The sequence below is a fragment of the Dipodomys ordii genome, unplaced genomic scaffold (genome assembly GCF_000151885.1).
Source record: "Dipodomys ordii isolate 6190 unplaced genomic scaffold, Dord_2.0 Scaffold207, whole genome shotgun sequence".
Lineage (NCBI taxonomy): Eukaryota > Metazoa > Chordata > Mammalia > Rodentia > Heteromyidae > Dipodomys > Dipodomys ordii.
Genome location: NW_012267423.1, coordinates 1,809,655 through 1,822,554, shown reverse-complemented (window position 1 = coordinate 1,822,554; position 12,900 = coordinate 1,809,655). Strand labels below are relative to the sequence as shown.

The 12,900-nt window shown below is 39.1% G+C and overlaps 1 pseudogene; it reads left to right on the top strand.

Annotated features, from left to right (window-relative positions):
* Positions 1-1,847: 1,847 nt before the first annotated feature.
* Positions 1,848-12,663, top strand: LOC106000071 (annotated as a pseudogene).
* The last annotated feature ends 237 nt before the right edge of the window (positions 12,664-12,900 follow it).

Below are 12,900 nucleotides of genomic sequence, written 5' to 3'. Positions count from 1 at the left end.
GGTGTTTCATGCTTTCAAAGTATGCATTTCATCTGTCAACACAGATGGAAATGAACCAACAAAATGGAGCAGCTGCCTGACCAACACCTCCATGGCAAACGGATCCATCCAGAAATTCTTACTTGTTAAGTACTATTAAACGAGGAGGAAACAGAAAACGCAAATACTGTCTCTTACAGCTGTACCCTAAACATTTGTTTCTTGTTTTTCTCCAAGGTTCTTCACTGTCCTTTACAATGCTTCTCTCTGTTGGTAAGCAATGAAAGAGGCAGCCAAGGTAGATCTGAGATAGCCCTCCAGGAATTTACATTAACACTTTTCTTTAAACTTGAAATTAAGAATCATCTCAAATTGCAAGATGTACGTTGGATAACTTGGTAAGAGATGACTTCAATGAACTTGTCCAGATGTCCAACTAAAACTGAACAGTGAACATTCAATTCTTTATAGACTCCCAATGTTTATCTACTATAGATATGAAAGTGATGGATAATGCCTTTCTCACAGCACTGGCACCATGAGGAATTTATGAACTGTTATCAATGCCACTATGATTATTATCATTATCACTTATAAGCACAGCTATTACAACTGATAGTCTTGCTTTTATCAGTGATTACCCAGTACCCCAGTACACATGAAGTTTTCATTCTACTGCAAGCATCCTTCTTAGGTAAAATGCTGGACTTTGACCCAGTTTGTCTTGAGTGCAGAAGTCAAACACTCAGTTCATTTTATTTAATCTCTGGTGGCAAAACCAAAATCATTCTCACAATTAGTGCACAAGAAGTGGCTTTGAGATTAACCATTCCCCCACATCACATGCGAAGAAAGTGCCATTTAGTGAAAAAAATATGGACTTGGCTGAGCATGATCTTCATATGCTGTAATTAAATGTGTAGTTTCATTACAGATCACACCAAAAGCATGTAGCTGTTTTTTAGCAAGAAATACATGCTACAACTTACTAAGGTTAGTTATATAACACACTGAAAGAACACTGTGTAGATATAGGTAAATATTCTAATATTTATTCTGTCTTGTTTAAAGCCATTTATGTTAATAAGTATATATTTAAAAATCATTTTCATACTCAGGAGCCTGAGATCTGAGGATTGTGGTTCAAAGCCATCCCAGGAAGTAAAGTCTGTGCGACTCTTATCTCCAATAAACTACCAAAAAAGCCAGGAGTCGAGCTATGGCTCATGGTAAAACACTAGCCTTGAGCACAAAAACTCAGGGACAGTGCCTAGGCGCTGAGTTCAAGCCTCAGAACTATCACAAAATAATCATTCTTATAACAACTAAAAATTAGAAAGGAAAACTAAAGTTTCTGTCATAAAATTGACAAGCATGTCAAGCTCATGTTTAACTGAGAACCTATAAATTATGTTTTATCCTTCTACAGAGGGAGACTATTATTATTAAAGTCTACATGTTAGAATAACTTTTCTCAGTTTTAGACATGTGAAGTTCTAGAAGTTTCTCTAATACTAGTAGGCCCAGAGTTCAAGCCCCTTGACTGACCAAAAAAAAAAAAAAAAAAAGGCTTCAAAGAGAATACTATGGAATTTGGTGGATGAATCACACTCAAGCTTTAATGAGTAGACCTAGGCCTTCCTGTGGAGCAAAAATGGTTCTATCATGTCCTCTCTAAGCTTAAGGAAACCATTTCTAGGAATATGGCAGCCATACATGTCACATCACAAACTTCACTGTGCTAGGCGAACTATTGTCCCTGAGGTGAGGGAGGGAGGGAGGACTCTACTCAGAGTTTTAATTACTCAATACTCATAAGTAACACAAGTTGTCTTTTGGGCGGAACTGTCATCTTCCAGTAATTTGCCAAAATGATGAACATAAAAGGAAAGAGGAGAGGTACCTGATGCATGTTCCCTAGGCCCTTCAGAGAACGTGGAGTTGTTCCTTTGGCCACATATATGAGAATCTACATGAAGGGTGATATTATAGACATCAAGGGAGTGAGTATTGTTCAAAAAACGAATTTTACCACAGCAAAACTGGAAGGGTCTACAATGCTACTCAGCATGCTGTTGGCATTATTGTGAACAAGTTAAGGGCAAGATCTTTGCCAAGAGGATTAATGTGCGTATTGAGCATAGTAAGCGCTCTAATGGCCGAGATATTTTCCTAAAATCAGTGAAGGAAAATGACCAGAAAAAGAAGGAAGCCAGAGAAAAAGGTATCTGGGTTCACCTGAAGTGTCAGCCTGCTCCACCCAGAGAAGCATACTTTGTGAGAACCAATGGAAAGGAGCCTGACCTGTTGGAACCTATTCCCTATGATTTGTGCTTAAGAGATGTAAAAAAATAATAGACTGTTGGACTATAAAAATTACCTTCTTGAGTGGAAGTATGGTGTACTCTCCCAAAGAAAAATGTGAAGAAGAAGAAAAAGGAACAGAAACCGGGCACTGGTGGCTCATGCCTGTAATCCTAGCTACTCAGGAGGCTGAGATTTGAGGATCATGGCTCAAAGCCAGCCTGGGCAGGAAAAGTCCATGAACTCTTATCTCCCATAAACAACTAGAAAACCAGTAATGGCACTGTGGCTCAAGCGGTAGAGCGCTCACCTTGAGCTGAAGTGTGCAAGGACAGTGCCCAAGTCCAGAATTCAAGCCCTACGACCAAAAAAAAAAAAAAAAAAAGAAACAGAAGTTATATCATGGAATAAAAAAAATGCAGGCTTTAAATATGTTCCTCTCAGGAACAAAGATTTTTCTGTCGAGACAAATGAATATAGTTCATGTGTCCACATAGTAGAACATGGTGATTGTAGCACAATGACATACCTGTAGAAATATCATAAGTATTGAGGATGTTTTTTACCTGATTGTCATCCCTTGGTAGCAATGTTTATTTGCCAAGGTCTTGGCATGGAGATATTCACTGGAAATCCAGCAATGGCTATGGCAATTGCATCCACATCCAGGAGGTGAAAGAGACTGGTGTCTGGGTTGCCTGGAGGGAGTAGCCTCAAAAGTCAGGCTAACTTTAGCTCAAGTATTGTGACCACTGGGAAAGAAAACAAAGACCAGAGTGAAGCATTTGAGAGGGCCATTTTGTGTAAACGAGATGAAGACTATTTGGACATTTGTTCAGTCTGGCTTGATAAAAAGAAAAAAAAAAAAGAAGGGCCCCATGACACAAAGAGAGAGGGTCTTCCCAGGTCCACACTGCAGAGGGCCAGCGTCTCCAGATGCCGGGTTATTTAAGCAGAGTAATCTCACACCCCATAGCACCAAGTTGGGAGGTGTAAGTAAGATTCAGTAGAGGAAGAGGAGAGGGTCAGCGAAGTGCTCAGATACCACAAGACATCTGAACCAGTCTAGGAGTGGGGAGAGTGTAGGACAGGGTAACTTAGAGGAGAACTCTGTCCTGGTAACATTACTCACTCTTCTCTCTTGCTATTGGAGGTGAGGACTCTGAGTCTGTTATCTCTTCCCATGTCATTGTCCCTTCAATTGCTCTCTACCATGGGAAATGAGCAGTATAAGATAGAATTCCTTGAGTCTCACTTGCAATGTAGAGGAGCCCATAGTGCAACTCTTGGGAGTCTTATCTAGGTGAACCCAGGTTTTCTCCATTTTTATGTCCTAAAGTCACATAATAGGGTTCCCTGGACTATTAGAAAGGAAGAAGCCATAGGGGATGACAGGCACCCAACTGCACCCAACTACTATGCTACACTTTACCCAGCTATTGGACAGTACAGAGTCTTTTCAACATTTTACTTTATATATAGTTTTATGGCCTAGGTTGGCCTTGAATCAAAATGTCCAGGTTATTGCCTCCCAAGCAGGGTAGTATAATAAGCTTAAGCCAATGCTCCAATGTTGATTATTTGGAATCTTTTAAAATTTTTTGTATTTTATTGTAAAAGTGATGTACAGAGAGGTTACAGATATATAACTAAGGCAATGAATATACTATTTTGAACAGTATTACTCCCTCTGTCATTTTCTCCCACTTTTCCCCATCCTGCCAACTTGTGTAGTTCGTTTCCAACCTAGTGTCTAGTAAGTATCACTGCTGAATTGGTTCACCACCCATTTCTGTGATTCCCCTTTCCTTCCTAAATCAGATAAACTTATATATAAGACAAAGGGCACAGAAATCAAAATAGTTACAACTGGGAATAAATCAAAGGTGAAATGCAAGGAAGAAATAACTACAAACAGAACAATTAAAAGAACTCAGGCTGGGGAGGGGCTCAGTGGTAGAGTGCTTGCCTTGCATGCATGAGGCCCTGGGTTCATTTCCTCAGCACCACATAAACGGAAAAGCCGGAAGTGGCACTGTGGCTCAAGTGGTAGAGCACTAGCCTTGAGCTGAAGACCTCAAGGATAGCGCCAGGCCCAGAGTTCAAGCCCCACAACCAACAACAACAACAAAAAAAATGCACAATTAAAAGAACTCTTAGTCAGGTGCCAGTGACTCACGCCTGTAATCCTAGCTACTCAGGAGGCTGAGATCTGAGGATCGTGGTTCAAAGCCAGTAGGGGCAGGAAACTCCACGAGACTCTAATCTCCAATAAACCAGCAGAAAACCGGAAGTGGTGTTGTGGCTCAAATAATAGAACACTAGCCTTGAGTTGAAGAGCTGAGGGAAAGCACCCAGGCCCAGAGTTTGACCCCCCACGACCAACAAAACAAAAAACAAAAAACTCTTATTCTCATTTCTTGGGGTTCATTTCAATAAGCATCATATTATATGCTCATATGCACATGACTATTGAGCCACTGTGATCCTCTCCTAAGAATATCCTCCTTTGTTCTCAGTGTGGAAATGCTTAGAGTGCTATTTAATTGATCATATCCAAGTATAATTTTTTTCCTTTTACTATCCATTGGATTAACTTGTAGATTTATAGGCATATTCTATCTATTACAAATGAGGGAGACCACGCAGCCTATGCTATTTTGGGTCTTCCTTACTTTGCTTAATATAATTTTTATTTGGATTTTTTTTTCATTTTCTTTTGTCAGTACTGGGACTTGAAGTCAGGGGCTCAAGTACTTGCTCAGCTTCTTTGCTGGAGGCTGGCACTCTATCCCTTGAGTCATACCTCCAGTTCTGGCTTTTTGGTGATTTATTGGAGAGAAGAGTCACAGGCATTTATCCTGTTTGGTTTCAAAGTATTGTCCACAGATTTCAGCCTCCTGAGAGCTAGGATTATTGGTGTGAACCACTGGCATTGGGCCTCTAATATCGATTCTTACCAATGCACATCTAACCAAGCACTAAGGCAGCCCTAACAAACCATTTTGTCTTTCCTACTATGTAAAGTAGAAATAGATTTTGTGTAGATATATTAAGATCTCCTTTCAGATGCTTGGTTCTGGTACTGACAGTTTTTAATCTTTAGCAATCAGTAGCACCTTCCTTAAAACATGACTGGGATAGGCCATGCTTATCTTTGGGGTGAGAAGAAAGCAAGGGAAGGCAGAGTGATGTCTGCTGGATTCCAGTCTGGGCAGGGGAAACTGCAAGAAAATAGTGAGGAGAGGCTGACTTGGTGGCGAGATCACAGCAATGACACAGGGCACTCAGGGCTGCTGTTATTCTGACTAGCCTACAGGCCCCTATCTTTACTTTACAAGAACCTCTGGCAATGCCCCTGCAGTGATTCCATGTCCCCTAGGCCCTGCTCATGACTGCTGCTTCCTTTGCTGACCATTACTCATGGTTACTCTGCCCCAGCCAAAGGGACCTGGCTGCCAGGCACACTAGCCCAGGGGCTCTGCACTGGCCACTGTAGAGTCCAGAATTTTCTCCTTCATTGCCTATGTTCTACACTCATTACCATGTCCTCACAGGAAGTTTTTTTTTGACCATTAAAAAGATATATCTTATATTGATATATTCTATATTGACATATATAAATATATGTTTATACCAATTCAGATTTTTCAATAGCATTTATTATCATCTAACTTACTTTGCCTTCTTTCTTCTGCGTTTGCTTCATTGGTTCTTCTTTTTTAGTTCCTTCTTTTTCTTCCTTCTTTCTTCTTTTTTCTGTCTGCGAGAAAGCCTTCAAGACACCACTAGCTTACCTTCAGAGCCATAAAAGAACCCATACTGTCTCCAGGGTAGGTTATCTCTGTAGCAATCAGAATACCCTGAGTTCTAACTCCATTACCATTGGAAAAAGTAAAACCTTTGGACTATATATTGCTAATTTTTACCATAAAAATAATCTTAAAGCATTGGTAGTCCATGGCTAGAATCAACCTTCATGTGAAGCTGAAGTGAGTGGGGTAGTTGAGCCTAACTTGAAGATCAGCAATAACCTGATTCAAACAATAGCTCAATAAGAATAAAAACAGTAAATGAATGAAAAGAAAAAACTATTACCAAAGGGATAATAAAAATAAGAAATGTTTTACTGTAGAGGATATTTCAATATTTCATTTTGAAATTTGCTGATTTCTAGATTCTTGCTATGTGATTTTGTTGCCAGGGTCACCTTGGTTTACAAAAATGAGACGACTACACCACCAAGGTATAATGTTTAGAACAAATGATTTTTAAAAATGGGCTTAACAACATTCAGTGCTTTAATATTTAGAATACATTTCTTTTATACAAAGCTAATTTCTAGGTTAGATTTCTGTCAAATTCCACCACATTTACAGAAACATTAAAATGTCAGAGGATTTCACATGGATTGTCCAGTGTGATTATGCTTTCTTTCAGAAAAGCCCAACGTGCTGGAGGGAAGGAGAAAGCACTGAGAACGACAGGACTTTTGTTATTAATAGGTGTGTGTGAATGGGGAATTCAGTGGAAAAGGCCAGTGTCCCAGCTCTACAGTGCATCTTTTCTATGGATGAAACTTAATTATAACCAGTGGTTTACAAGGATTGAGGTTGGTGAAACTCACAGAAGAGGTGTTTTTTTTAAATTAAATTTTATTGAGAAAGTGAGGTACAGAGGGTTACAGTTACATAAATCAAGTAACGAGTACATTTCTTTTTTTTTTTTTTTTTTGGGTCCGGTCATGGGGCCTGAACTCTGGGCCTGGGCACTGTCCCTCAGCTCTTCAGCTCAAGGCTAGCACTCTACCACTTGAGCCACAACGCCACTTCCGGCTTTTTTCTTTTTACTTATGTGGTGCTGAGGAATCGAACTCAGGACCTCAGGCATGCAAGGCAAGCGCTCTACCAGTGAGCCACCTTCCCAGCCCCTACATTTCTTTTTTTAAACAGTGTCACTCCCTCATTTTCTCCCAATTCTCCTCTCGTGATGTCCTTCCCCTCAAGTTGTAAAGTTCATTTCCCACATAGTGTCTAGTGAGTATGACTGCTAAATTGGTTCACCCTGTGTCCCACTGTTTCTATGCTTCTCCTTCCCCTTGCCAAATAACATAAACTTACATGCAAGACAAAGGGCACAGAAATCAAAACCAGCAATAAAAGGGAATAAATCAAAGGAAAAGGGAAAGAAAAGACCTGAAAACAGTGCAATAAAAAAAACCTCATGTCCATTTCTTGGAGTTCAGTTCAATAAGCATCATTTTATAGGACCAAATGCACACAGCTATTGAGCCCTTGTGATCCTCTCATAAGAATATCCTCTTTTGTTCTCACTGTGTGAATGTTTAGAGTTTTATTTAATCATGTCCAAGTGAAATTATTTGTCTTTTACTATCCACTAGGTTTACTTGTAGATTTATAAGCACATTCTAATGATCACAAATGAGGGAAACCATCTAGCCTCTATTTCTTGGGGTCTGCTTTACTTCTCTTAATATAATTTTTTCAAAGTTTTTCCGCTTCCTTATGAATGGGACAATGACATTCTTTGTGATGGAAGCATAGAACTGAATTGTGTATACAGACCATATTTTCTTGATCCATTTGTCCTCTGAAGGGCATCTCAGTTGATTCCCTATCTTAGCTATTGTAAACGATGCTGCAAAGAATATGGATTTGCTGGTGTCTTTAGTGTCATTTGGATAAATGCCCAGGAGTGGGAATGTTAGGAAATCTCAATGTTTCATCTTCTGAGGAACCTCCATACTACTTTCCAGAGTGGTTGAACAAATTTACACTCCCACCAACAGTGTAGTTGTGATCCTTTTAGGCTACATCTCTGCTAGCATCTGTTCTTGTTAGTTTTCTTGATAATGGCCATTCTAAGTGGGGTAAAGTAGAATCTCAATGTTTTCTTGATTTGCATTTCTTTCTGGCCAGAGATGTTAAACATCTCTTCAATACAGAAGAGTTTTTGAGATACTTTTATTGCACAAAAGGTTTTGAATGAAGAAATAGGCCTTAACTGGGATGGCATCCCTGACATATTTTACTCATTTCCAGGAAGTCTTCTGCAAAAATGAATAATGATTCAAAATGAACAATCACAACAATTCAACACACTCAAGCCAAACTAGGGAGAGAGAGTTGAAGCACAATAAACATGTGTGCTATTATGAGCTTTCCCATGTCCATAATTGATGGGTATGTCCTCAAAACATTTTGCAGAGCTGTTGATATAATTAGAAATAGGTCTGTGATTTGTTATGCACATAATTTGGCAGTCAATAGTGGGCAGTGACCATGGGGGCAGCTCACTACTAAAGGAAATGGCTCTTCCCTGCACAACATGCAGTCACTTCATTTGGGATTTTACAAAATAAAACTATATATAAATGTACACATATATAGATATTTACTTAGAAGCTTTGGCTTACCTCTAAATTCTGTCTTGAATGGGCAAAGAAATGCCAATGTGACAGAAGTGCCACTCCTCCCCTGTGAATCAGTAGAGGGTGGGTCCTCTAGGAATCCTGAATTTTATGAAACATAGAGAACTGGGAACATTGAATATCTAGGGGAGGAGAGGGGAGTGTAGAGAAGAGGAGAGGGAAGGGAAGGAAAGGATCAAGGCCAAATGACAATTGAGCTACCAGAGGGAAGGAAATTGAAATAAAGACTCAGAATAGGTAAAAAGATATGCCACACAAAAACTAAAAGAAATTTTATGAAACTTGATTGCTATTAAACAAAGTAGGTTTAGGGAAAACATAACAATAACTTTACACAATATCAAAGGGGTCAATCTATAAAGAATATATTATAGTCCTAAATGCATCAGTGGCTAAAACAGAGATTTAAAATGTAAAATATAAAACCAAGAAAACTACAGGCAAAAATGAACAAAATCCAAGAAAAGTAAATATCTACGGAATTAATAAAACTGGCAGAGATAAAATTGATGAACCACAGAACCTGAGCAAAGCTATCAATGAATGGACTTTAGCTGATACAGTATTAAACAAATCAATCAGATATATCAAAATACCCATTCCTTGAAAGAAACATTCAATAAGGTAAAATTATTCTGGACCAGGAAACAAATGTCAGACTATGTCTAACTGATTGTACAAAGCTATGGATGTAGGTTAGCATTGAGTCTGTGTATCATACACACACACACACACACACACACACACACACACACACACACAGAGTATATTTCAGTCTAGGAATTTGTAAAAAGAAAAAAAAAAGCTGGGCGCCGATGGCTCACGCCTGTAATCCTAGCTATTCAGGAGGCTGAGATCTGAGGATCATGGTTTAAAGCTAGCCCGAGCACGAAAGTCTGGGAGACTCCTATCTCCAATAAACCATTCAGAAAACCAGAAGTGGCACTGTGGCTCGGGTGGTATACTGAAGAGCTCAGAGACAGCGCTCAGACCCAGAGTTCAAAGCTCCTTGGAAAACTCGTACACTGAAAAGCTAGTAAGTAAATAGCCTGTAGGGCAAAAAAAGCCAAGGAATAAAATTTAAAAAATTATATTTATTAAAGTAAAGACACCACAAAAGGAATTGTGGGACAAAGACGAAGAAATTTGTATTTAAGTATTTTCTATCAGGAAGTAAAATCTCAGAACAATGATCTAAACTTATGCAGGAAACTAATGAACAAATGAATCCTAGTAAGCAGAACAGAGAATATAATTTTTTGATTTTTTTTGAGTTCTAAGTATATTTTAGATATGAGGTCCTTTTTTGTTGTATGGCTAGAGGAGATCTTCTCCCACTCTGTGGACTTTCTATTTATCTTGCTAGCTGTGTCCTTTGAGAATATAAGGGAGAAAACTGACAAAGTTTAAAAAAAATAATGGAGAGGGTCAGTGAAGTCAAACTCTTGTGTTGTAAAAGCTCATTAAAAATGAGAACTTGCTCCACACATTAATAAGGAGAGAAAAGGGGAAGGGGTAAGGAAAGGCCGAAAGATAAAGGAGGGCAGGAGAAAAAATATAATTACCAATACTAGTAATTTCATAACTCAAATTGCAAAGACAAAGGTCTTAAAAAATTCACTCAAGATGAAAGACATAACCCAAATTAGTATACATTTCTTCAATTAAAATTTTAGTTAAAATGTCCTAACAAGAAAAACCATCAGGACCAGAAGTTTCTACTGACAGGTTCTACCTAAAACTCATTTGATGAGGTCAGCACTACCACAATAACAAAGCCAGATGAAAAAATTACAATGGGTAGAAAACTATAGATAAATATTCATCAGAGACAAGTCTTCAATGAAATCTTGACACATTTGATCTGGCAAGATGTGTCTAAAGATTGATATAACATCCAGAGAATTTAAACTGGACATTTGAATCCTTTTTATCAAGAGGAAATCAACCTGTGCAATTTCCTATATAAATGGACATAAAAGAAAAAAAACCATCATTTCAATAGATGCAAGAGAAATCTTTTAATAAAAACAACATATGATTCCCAATATGTTTTGCGTTGTTTTATTTGTATGCCAGTCTTCGGGTTTGAACTCAGGGCTTGTGAACTATTGTTGAGCTTTTGTGGTCAAGGCTAGCTCTCTACTACATGAGCCACAGCTCCACTTCCAGCTATTTTGGTATTTAATCAGAGACAAGAGGTTCAGAGACCTTCTTGCCTAGGCTGGCTTTGAACCAGGATCCTAAGATCTCAGCCTCCTTAGTAGCTAGATTTTAAACACAATCCCCCAGTGAACAGCTAACAATTTTTTGAAAATATTTTTATTTTGTTTAAATAATTGTACAAAGGAGTTGCCATTCTACAAAGTAGTTGATGAATACAATGCATCTTGATCAATGTCTCCCCATTTCAACATTTTCATCCATCCCACACAACCCACCTTTCCCTTCCCTCCCCTTTCCTAAATTTGTAGGACATACATTGAAAAAATAATTTTTTTGTGCCAACCTAGGGCTTGAACTCAGGGCCTAGACACTATCCCTGTGCATTTTTTGCTCAAGGATAACAATCTACTATTTGAAACACAGCTCCACTTCTGGCGCGTGCGTGTGTGCGCACACTCACACAGAATTGAAGTGTCTCATAGACATACCTGCCTGGTGGGTTTTTAACCTTGAACCTCAGGTCTCAGCCTCCTGAATAGCTAGGATTACAGGTGTGAGTGCCTAGTAATGAATTGGTTTTTATTTCATTATATTTGCCTCTCTTCATTACTATAATAATATATTTATAAACTAAAACCAATTAGAATAAAAAGGGAACTTAGTATGACAGAGCCAATTTAAGTTTTCATTTAATTCGCCTGCTGATATTTTACTTACAGCTGACATCCTATTTAATGTCAAAGAACTATATTGACCTCTAGTGTTATGACAAAGTCAGGTTATGCCTGCTTTCATAGCTTCTATTGGGCATCATACTGAAAATATAACAAGTGCAATAGGATTGGAAGAGAAAAGGCATGCAAATCTAAAGAATACCTCGACTTCCAGGAAGTAGAACATGCTATATTGAATAAATGAATTTAGCAATATTATATATACAAGGGCAATATTTAATTTCCTTTTGATACTTTTATAAAAAACAAGTCAAATATTAATAAAAAATTTAATAGAAAAACATTTAAGGTATGTTTTATCAGGCTAAAAACGAATTCTTACATAGAAATTTAACAAAACATAACCAACATCTGCATATTTTGTGAAAACCACTAACTGTGATGGAGGGAATAAATTTCAGTGGATACAGATGTGTTTTGTATATGTAACTTTTCTAAAGTCTGATTCAGGTTCCTTCTGGCTCCACAGCCAGCAGTGAGGCCCCTAGTGCTCAGCCCTGTAGGAGGCACCTGCTTTGTGTTGCAGCTCGGCAGCAGACAGAGGCCTGCTCCATGTTGCAGCTCAGCGAAAGGTAGATCCTGCCAGTGTTGCAGCTGCATTGTGAGTCTCTGACACTGTAGCCTTCTCAGGTCCTTGTCTTGAAAGTTCAGAAACTGAAGTCCAAGACAAAGGAGAATGAGTGCAAAGAAGGAAAAGCATCTCAGTAGAAGACTTCTGATGCTCTGTGTGTCCTCTCTGTGTAGGTGGCTGAGGCTAGGGGATATGGCAACAAGCCATGCCCAATCAAAGCAATACAGGAAACCACCTCTAAGAGCAACAAGGAGGAGGAAAAGACAGCACCTCACCTGCCAAAAGTCCAGAAGCTTCAGGACCCAACTGGAGGGGCACAGAGGAAAATGAGAACAGCAAGCTGCCTCCCATCCCAACAGCAGGAGAAAGATTCTGCAGCACCCCAGTCTAAGATGGAGAGCAGTGCACCTCCTTCCCGGGGTCCAGCAACTGCAGAAACCTCTGTACCATCTGACTGACTCACTCCTTTGACTATAGACCCAACAAATGGCCAAGGCAGGGGCTGTAAGAGGCTCAAGAAAAGGATTTGCTGCTGCTTTAGAAGATTGTTATGGGGGCTGGGAACATGGCTTAGTGGAAGAGTGCTTGCCTAGCATGCACAAAGCCCTGGGTTCGATTCCTCAGTACCACATACACAGAAAAAGCTAGAAGTTGAGCCATAGCTCAAGTGGTAGAGTGCTAGCCTTGAGAAAAAG